Below are 10,164 nucleotides of genomic sequence, written 5' to 3'. Positions count from 1 at the left end.
CCTCAGTATTTTTCCATGCCCCAACCTCAAATGCCATGCACATAAGTTGAATATGTTGCCATGCACCCCCCACAGTGACCAGAGACTCCTCCACATCCTCCAAATATGTGCCAGGGAAGCATACAGTGACAGGAAACTCTTGGGTAACAAAAATATTACTTTACTGAGTTTACCTCATGGAAGACGATTAGCAATTACTTAGTTGGTGTGAGCTTTGCTTCAATATTCTCTCCTACAAAAGTACATTTGGCATTTTACTATTGGGATTGTCTCACAAAAATGACAATGAAATATAAAAAAATAAAAATTGTCACTAAAAATCACTTTTCCAAAAACTGTAAATACATTAATTTCAATGAATTTCACCTAAGTATTCCAGCTTTATATAAACCAAGTAGGAAACACTATAACAAGAAACAAGAGAGACAAATAAAAATAACAACAACAAATCTATGACTCCTCTTTACTCCAGGTGGGGTTTCAGAAACGACCTGAAGTATTGAAGTGTATAAACTTGTACATGTCTTCCTCATTTTACTGTTTTGCTGTTTGAATAAATTTTGCATATACAGAATTTGTGGTAATTAAATTAATCACATTACAACTCAAGAACTACAGCTAGTATACATAATTGTTGTGCATTTTCTTGAAATATCAATCAACATTAGACATTTAAAGATCACATAGTAACCTAAGCTTATAAGCACACTGTAGTGATTAATGCATTATAAAATACCACTCAGAAGATGGCCACTACAAAGGATATATGCTAAAGGCTGTCAGGCTGCACGACTTTAGGGGGCACTGATTTCTTTATTTTCTACTTGTTTCCTGCAATTTTTTCAATGCAATGACCTGCCACATCACTTTCTATTGGCACCAATATTAATGACCAAGTGCCTAGTTGATATAAACAAGATAAATTACTCTCTGTATAGCAAACGTTATTTCTTCCTTCTATCTTCAGTCACTTCTGGGATCCTCCTGCCCTGCTTGAGAAGTGACATGAGTGATCTTTGAGAGTTTATGGGCCGCTAATTTTGTGAAATTTCAAACATCACTTTAACATAAACACATTACATTATTCTGTAAGAGTATTTAAGAAAACTATCTTTTAAGACAGATCTGTTTTATTGTATTTTATTAAAAGATATATTATGAGCAATTTCTATGGATACAATCAAACAATGTCTATAAGACTATAAGCTTACTTAACAACTCTGGGCTTCAGGTTCTACATCATATAATGAGGTTGTATGAGACAACTCAGGACATATGTGACAATATATGAAACATATCATAATATGTGATGATAATTAGATAATTATAAAACACCTGAATTGGCAAGAAGGCAAAAATTGCCTTTAATTAAGATCAAATCTTTTATTTTTACAGGCCATTTTTAAAAACTTATTTTAATGAAACACTTGGATATGATAAATTATGTATGTATAATTTTAGTCATATCAGACTTTCTGTGACATGAAGAATTATATATAAATGAAATGGCCATTAATAGAGGATTGGTCAAATAAATTAACGTACATAAATAGAAGTGAATGCATTTTCCTCTAATATTATTTATTTATATATAAAAAGTGTTATTCTGACATCATTTTTGTTTAAAAAGCAGAAATCCAATACCATAGACAACAGAACCTGCTTATCCTTACGCAATGTGATTATGCCTACTTTTGCTTTTTTTACTAATATCTTTATTTTCCAGCGTATTGTAGGAGTGTTGTTTGTACATTTAAGTGTGTTTGAGGGAGGTATTTGTTTTGTATAATGTACAATTAAAAGAAAATGCCTATGTGAGATTAGTGAACTGGAAATGATTAATACTGGTTGACTAGAGTCATTTTACTACTGCTAATTAAATATAATATTGAGCATAAGCTAGATAGAAACAAAAGGAATACTTTAAATTGTCGGTATTTTTTTTTCTCAGTCATTACCCTACCTGTATAAAAGACCAATTGTTAAACCACATTCTTATATTTGTCACTTATTCCTGTGAGAGGAAGTGTCCAATACACAAGAGTCATACACAGAGCTACTTATATAATCCAGGTAGGTCAGGAGACAATACTGAACCCTTGTGCAGAGGGGATTGCCTCCAGTAAAGAAATCAGCACTTATGAATCAGGTACTAACTTTTGCTATTTTTCTGGTTTACTTAGTATATTTCTTTAGTTCTTTTATTATTTTCCACTAAAAGTATCATATAAAACTAAAGGAGACTGTAAAACAATGTGAACATTTATTTTAATCACTTTAATCTAATTATTATTTTAAACATATATACATAGCTGGCAAGGAATGGGATAAAATGCTAGCACTGGCTGTAGAGATCTTTAGACATTATTAGCATTTCAATATCTAATCTGTACATGTATATATTTAAATGTTATATTGTAAAGAAAATCATTATTTTTAAAGATGTGTCTACAAAGGCAGCTTTTTAAATAAATTTAGGCTGAAATATTAGAGACTTGCATGTTGATCACTAAACCATTTTTCAGATGTCATTCTTTTTCTGTTTTTCTTCTATCTCCAAGTCTACTTTTCTTTTATGTCACAGAACAGAGGGAGACATGTATGATATTATACAAGATATAATTCGCTTAGATGAAATGTAACAATGGGATCAGTCATTAAAATGGCCCTCCAAAGACAGCCAATTTATTTTTAACTGAAGTCTAGCAGGTTTCAGAGGTATAGAAGAAAGGAGTCAAAGAAAACAAACAAACAAAAATTTGTTACCACTTCCTGGTAATTGGGATGGGGAACATAGCTCAGAAATGAATTTGTCTGAGGTTATGAGACTGTGGACATATGAATATTCTTGCACATCTGATCTGTTGGTGAATGGATAATATGTATTCTATTTGATCAGGGAAGAGGGACCCATATAGTAAATCACAGTCTCTTTCTCTACCACCAGTGCTGCAGCATGACTGCAATTAGTTTCAAAATGTTCTTTATAATCTCCTCTGAGCAACAGCAACTTTCAGAGGAGAGCATAGTTAGTTAGCCCTGGCATATTCCTGTCTGTCAACCCTAGCTTACTGATCATGGTGACTCTTCTACTCACTTTTCATGCAACCATCACCCTTCCTACCCCAGCGGTTTGTGAACTACAAACTGTCTCCATCCCAGTGACAATAGGATGCAGGTTTGGTTATTAACGCTGGATAGGACCTGGGGAGTTATTGGGAAAGTTAAGTAATGTTATATGTAAGAACCTGTCATTGCCCTGTCTGCTCCATATTTTTGGATGATGAGAGAAACATAATGGGATATACTCATTACCTGCACCTATCACTTAACTATGCTTGTCTATTATGAGATATCACAACATTTCTACAAAACTGAAATAATCTTGCCATAAGAAGTGGGTCATCTGGTCAAACTAATTATAAGAACAGTTACCTTGAACTCTGAGGACATCAATTTCCTAGTCTATAAAAGAGAAGTAGCAAAAATCATCATAAATAAATAATGCATAGGTTTTCATGAAATTAGTATGATTTAATTTAAATGAAAGTGTACTACAGCCTCTGTACAGTGCCATACAAATATAAGAGATATTATTGTGATCATTTTGTTGATTTACATTAAATTGGATATTTTTTAGTAGTTTGTTTATATCTTTATTTTTAATTACTGAAAAAAGACCATCAGTTAGACTATTAATATAGTAAGATAATATTAACCCTTCACTTCCGTTTTCTTCTTTCAAACCACGGATTTCCAGATCTGAATGATGACTCTTAAGAACTGCACTGTGTTTACCGACTTTATATTCTTAGGACTTTCAGGTACACAGGATATACAGCAGGGGCTCTTTATGCTTTTCTTCCTGATTTATGGCATAACTGTGATTGTCAATCTAGGGATGATCCTACTGATCAAGATGGATCTCAGACTTCACACACCCATGTATTATTTCCTGAGCAATTTGTCTTTCTGTGATGTCTGCTACTCTTCCACTGTCTCTCCCAAAATGCTGGCTGATTTCTTATCGGACCAAAAGTGGATTCCGTATAATTTATGTGCCGTTCAGATGTATTTATTTGGAGTCTTTGCAGATGTGGAATGTCTCATGTTGGCTGTCATGGCCTATGATCGTTATGTTGCCATTTGCAATCCACTTCTTTATACGATCACTATGTCCAGGAGGATCTGCACACAGCTAGTGGCTCTTGCCTATGTTGTAAGTTTGGTGGATTCTGCAATCCACACCTGCTGCACATTCAGATTGTCATTCTGCAATTCCAATGTCATCAATCACTTTTTCTGTGACATCCCACCCTTGCTAGCCCTCAATCCTACTATTAATTGTTATTAATGAGATAGTGATGTTCACATTCGTTGGCTGTGTTGTGGGGGTGCAGCATTGTCACTGTCTTCCTCTCCTACAGCTACATCATAATTACCATCCTTAAAATGAGCTCAGCTGAGGGCAGACGGAAAGCCTTCTCTACGTACCTCCCACTTGATGGCCGTGGCTGTATTTCATGGCACACTCCTGTTCATGTATTTCCGACCCAGTTCAAGTTACTCAATGGAAACAGACAAAATGGCCTCTGTTTTCTACACAGTTGTCATACCTATGTTAAATCCACTGATCTACAGCTTAAGGAATAGGGATGTGAAAGGTGCTCTGAAAAAAGCAATAAGCACTAAATTATATTCTGTATGAAACTGTGATTTCCATTCAAAAATAATAAAGTTCTGAGACTTAAAGTTCATGTAAATCGACATAGGTTTCTGTAGTCTCACCCATACAGCCTTCAAGGTATTTTTAATTACTTACCATTGCGCTTAAATTGTGTATAGTGGGCAGGAATTATTTGTCTTCGTCTTCCTTCTAAACCAAGGAGGAGTAGAAATAGATCCTTTTGTTGTTTTGCAGAGAAGATCCTTTTATATTTCCCCACTGTGTTCATGAATATGCCCCAGTGCTGTTGTGGGTTATAGTGAATCCTCTTCCCACAACAATTTAAGAACCTTCCCTAAATTTCCAATTTCATAAAAAACATGCTGAATAAATACAGTTGCTCAGTCAAAGGGAGTTTTAGAGAACTAAAACTCATATACTTATGAGTAAATAAGTAGTAAATAAATAAAAATAAATAAGAAATCTCTTGCCCTAGACATGAAATTCCATAAAGGTAATGTCTTTTCCTATCTTGTTCACCATTATTTCTGCTTTGTTATTTTTAATGTTTGGCCCCAGGATACAATTTATAAACAGTTATTCAATAAACAAATCAACGTTCCTCACAAAATTCATGCAAAAATGAGGCTTTGTACATTTACCAGAAAAAGAAATCCCTTTCATTTCATTCTAGTATGTTCACCTTGGATGAAATCCATCTGTACCTTTTGTCTTTTGGCCTAGGTTTGAAATAAGTTATCAGAAACAGAGGTCATTTGATGTACTGAACAGTTTTTCTCAGATCCTCTGTTCCTCATGACATCAGCAGACATCCCCAGGATCACCAACCCCAGATTTTTATTGCACTTCATAGTCTCAGCACCAGGCTCTGGACTTCCCTCCTGCCCTTACTCTGGGGAACAGGCATGCTGCTTTTGACAACCTACAGGACTGTACAATCGGAATTAAGGATCTGGACTTTCTCCAGAGGTCACTGGAAAAACAGCCTCAGTCTCCCTTGATGAATTTATAGCATTATACTATGTTAATGGTTTATACTATGTTTCATGGACATGTATATGTATACATGTTTTAACTCATGTGAGTCATGTGAGTTAAAATTTCAAAACTGAAATGTCCGATTGATATAGGTTAAGTTGTAAAGTATGTTCAATGGAAAAAACACACAAATGACAAGTCATATTTACATTAGTATATCATTTATAATAACTTACATTGCTTCTTTGTGTATTTATGAAACAAACTGGAATCCTATTATAAACAAAACATTAACAGTGGTCATATCTAAGTGATTGGCTATTAGGTAATCCTACAATATGTTTCAATAATTTAATTAATGGCATATATTGTTCTCACTGAAATCATTTAGAAATTAACCAAGTTATGAAAAACATAACACGATTTTCAATTCTAAGGTTTATTCATTTTATTTTAAATTGTCATGAAGGAAACACGAAGGCACTCTTCTCTGGTGCTAGGAAGAAAAGGTAATAAATTATACAGGGTTTCATTTAAGCCTTCTCCCATAATTGTATATATAATTTTAGTTATAAATTGCATTGAGTGTTTTATGCTTCAAAGCATCATAGGAGTGAAACAATTAAAACATAAAACTTTTAGCAGAATATTTGTTTTGCATTACTAATTGAACAGAATTTTAAGACAAAAATATTTTACTATCTCTTAAGTGTTTCTTTTCCTCCATAATTTTAAAAGGCATATTGATTGTTCATAGACTATATCACTTATTAGGACCCCTCCATCACTTCCCAAATCATTCCCTAATGCAATGTACTTTTTATTTATTTATTTATTTATTTATTTATTTATTTCATTTCTGTTTATTAATTAAGCACCACTATGTGTTAGGCACTCTGTTGAGTAACAAAGATGAATACAGCACAGTCTCTGTTCTCCATGACTTGCTAATCAATAGATAAGATAGATTTATAAGTAAATAAGTAGAGTTGTTTTGATGAGTGCTGTATTAGACATGAATGAGCTTATATAGTTGTACAGAAAAGGAGAATTTACTTCGGAGAGATTGAGAAGGGGTTTGGGTTGGTTTTGTTGTTATAATAAAGCTCTTAGCTCTTTAAGCTGACTCTGTAAATGACTCATTTGAGCAACAATGTACTTTTTAAAAAACATATTAATTATATTCATATCTATAAGAAAACTAAACACACTTGGGCCAGGCATGGTGGCTTATGGTGGCTACCAGCACTTTGGGAGGCTGAGGCAGGCAGATCACTTGAGCTCAGGAGTTTCAGACCAACCTGAGTAAAACAGTGAGAACCTGTCTCCACAAATACAGAAAAATTAGCCAACTAATGACTAAAGCAAGTGATTTAGTATCTATTAGCTATGGTCATTCCTAGCATTATTTTTGAATAATTAAAATAATGTATTCTTAAGATGTGACTGTCATAAGTGTTTATGATAATAAATTAATTGATATATTAACATACCTTCCAGACACAACTTCTAGAGAAGGATAAGAGATTGAATTCAGGCCACTGAAAATTCCTCCTCAGTACTAATAGAATGAATTTAAAATATTAAAAGATAGCACAATTAATCAACAGCGCCAGAAAAGAAAATTAGTTGAGCCAGGTACAGTGGCTCACGCCTGTAATCCCAGCATTTTGGGAGGCCAAGGCAGGCAGATCACTTGAGCTTGGAAGTTCAAGACCAGCCTGGGCAACATGGCAAATCCCATCTCTACAAAAAAATTAAAGAAAAAAAAAATCTGGGTTTGGTGGCATGTGCTTGTGGTCCGAACTACTCAGGAGGCTGAGGTGGGAGGATGGCTTGAGCCTGGGAGGTCGAGGCTGCAGTGAGCTGAGATTGCACCACTGCACTCCAGCCTAGGTGACAGAGTGACAACCTGTCTCAAAATAAACAAACCAAAAAAACCCCAAATACTCATTTTATATAAAATTGGCTTCACTGTCCATTTTTCACATTATATGTAAGACCAAAAGATACTCCTTACTTACTTATCGACCTTTTTCATTAAAGACACCAATTTAATAGTCTTCATACATCACCAAGTCTACGTGTAGTCTTGGTTTGATTGGTTGTTTGTTTTTTATTGTTTTATTTCATTTTAAAAATTGATGAATATAGGAGAAAATTTAAGATAAGAATTTGGACTTGAAGTGAGACTGACATGGGTTCACACCTGTATGTGAACTATCAGTCACTCTCAGTTACATGTTAGCTGTGTGACCTTAGTTTACTTAACAAGGTTAGGTCTCAGTTTCCTCATTTCTTTAACATGTGTTTAATATATGCATTATAAGATTAAAGCTACATATCTTTGTCTCTAAGTATAAATATAGATGTATATTATATCTGTTTTCGTGTGTGTATATATATATATATACATACACACACACACACACACACACATAAACTCCCTTGATTAATCTCAGGGATTAGATATATATCAATGATATCTATCTATCTATCTATCTATCTATCTATCTATCTATGTATGTATCTATCTATCTATCTATCATCTATCTCCTTAAGATTGACGAAGGGAGCTTCCAAGAACATACTGAGCCCACTCTCCGGTACTAACCTCCTAGTACTGAAAGAAAGGATGATATTGTTCTCAGCATCATGTTATGAAACAGTCTGCAGGCTCCATCTTCTTCTATCCTCTTTACAACCTGCTCAACTAGTTGGTCACATTAAAGTTACCAATCCTAGCCTCAGGTCATGTTTCTAGTTGGCTGCCAAGCTACCTTAGGACTTCTTTTTTTCTGATCCTGGTTAGAGCTGAGTAGAGGTTTCTTCATGGCTACCCGTGCTGGCTGTACCATTCCTATGTTTAGGTCAGAAGACTGAAACTATACTATTGATTTAAGTCCTAGACCCCACAATCCCAAGAGGTCAGTTTAGGTAATTAATCCCAGAGTACCTCATTTTTACATTAAGATGTGAAACTTTATCCCAAGGGCTGTGACTGACATGCCATGTGTACATACAAAGGAATCAATATCTATTCATTGTGATGAACCCATGCACGTAAAACATTTCCTATTCAATATTTAGGATGAAGCACGTGGTTCTTATTAATTTCAGGATGCTATTTCGGTCTTCACTATTTATTTACTTATTTTTTCTTTTTTTTTAATTTTATTATTATTATACTTTAAGTTTTAGGGTACATGTGCACGATGTGCAGGTTCGTTACATACGTATACATGTGCCATGCTGGTATGCTGCACCCATTAACTTGTCATTTAGCATTAGGTATACCTCTTAAAGCTATCCCTCTCCCCTCTCCCCACCCCACAACAGTCCCCAGTGTGTGATGTTCCCCTTCCTGTGTCCATGTGTTCTCATTGTTCAATTCCCACCTATGAGTGGGAACATGTGGTGTTTGGTTTTTTGTCCTTGAGACAGTTTGCTGAGAATGATGGTTTCCAGCTTCATCCATGTCCCTACAAAGGACATGAACTCATCCTTTTTTATGGCTGCATAGTATTCCATGGTGTATATGTGCCACATTTTCTTAATCCAGTCTATCATTGCTGGACATTTAGGTTGGTTCCAAGTCTTTGCTATTGTGAATAGTGCCGCTATAAACATACGTGTGCATATGTCTTTATAGCAGCATGATTTATAATCCTTTGGGTACTAACCCAGTAAGGGGATGGCTGGGTCAAATGGTATTTCTAGTTCTAGATCCCTGAGGAATCGCCACGCTGACTTCCACAATGGTTGAACTAGTTTACAGTCCCACCAACAGTGTAAAAGTGTTCCTATTTCTCCACATCCTCTCCAGCACCTGTTGTTTCCTGACTTTTTAATGATCGCCATTCTAACTGGTGTGAGATGGTATCTCCTTGTGGTTTTGATTTGCATTTCTCTGATGGCCAGTGATGATGAGCATTTTTTCATGTGTTTTTTGGCTGCATAAATGTCTTCTTTTGAGAAGTGTCTGTTCATATCCTTCACCCACTTTTTGATGGGGTTGTTTGTTTTTTTCTTGTCAATTTGTTTGAGTTCATTGTAGATTCTGGATATTAGCCCTTTGTCAAATGAGTAGGTTGCAAAAATTTTCTCCCATTCTGTAGGTTGCCTCTTCACTCTGATGGTAGTTTCCGGCCAGGGCAATCAGGCAGGAGAAGGAAATAAAGGGCATTCAATTAGGAAAAGAGGAAGTCAAATTGTCCCTGTTTGCAGATGACATGATTGTATATCTAGAAAACCCCATCGTCTCAGCCCAAAATCTCCTCAAGCTGATAAGCAACTTCAGCAAAGTCTCAGGATACAAAATCAATGTATAAAAATCACAAGTATTCTCATACACCAATAACAGACAAACAGAGAGCCAAATCATGAGTGAATTCCCATTCACAATTGCTTCAAAGAGAATAAAATACCTAGGAATCCAACTTACAAGGGATGTGAAGGACCTCTTCAAGGAGAACTACAAACTACTGCTCAATGAAATA

General features: G+C 35.1%; 1 pseudogene; it reads left to right on the top strand.

Moving 5' to 3' along the window:
- Nucleotides 1–3,769: 3,769 nt before the first annotated feature.
- Nucleotides 3,770–4,708, top strand: LOC101138396 (olfactory receptor 5W2-like; annotated as a pseudogene).
- The last annotated feature ends 5,456 nt before the right edge of the window (nucleotides 4,709–10,164 follow it).

Source organism: Gorilla gorilla, chromosome 9, assembly GCF_029281585.2.
Source record: "Gorilla gorilla gorilla isolate KB3781 chromosome 9, NHGRI_mGorGor1-v2.1_pri, whole genome shotgun sequence".
NCBI classification, from domain to species: Eukaryota; Metazoa; Chordata; class Mammalia; order Primates; family Hominidae; genus Gorilla; species Gorilla gorilla.
Note: the sequence above shows the minus strand (reverse complement) of the source record. Positions and strands in the feature narration are given on the sequence as shown.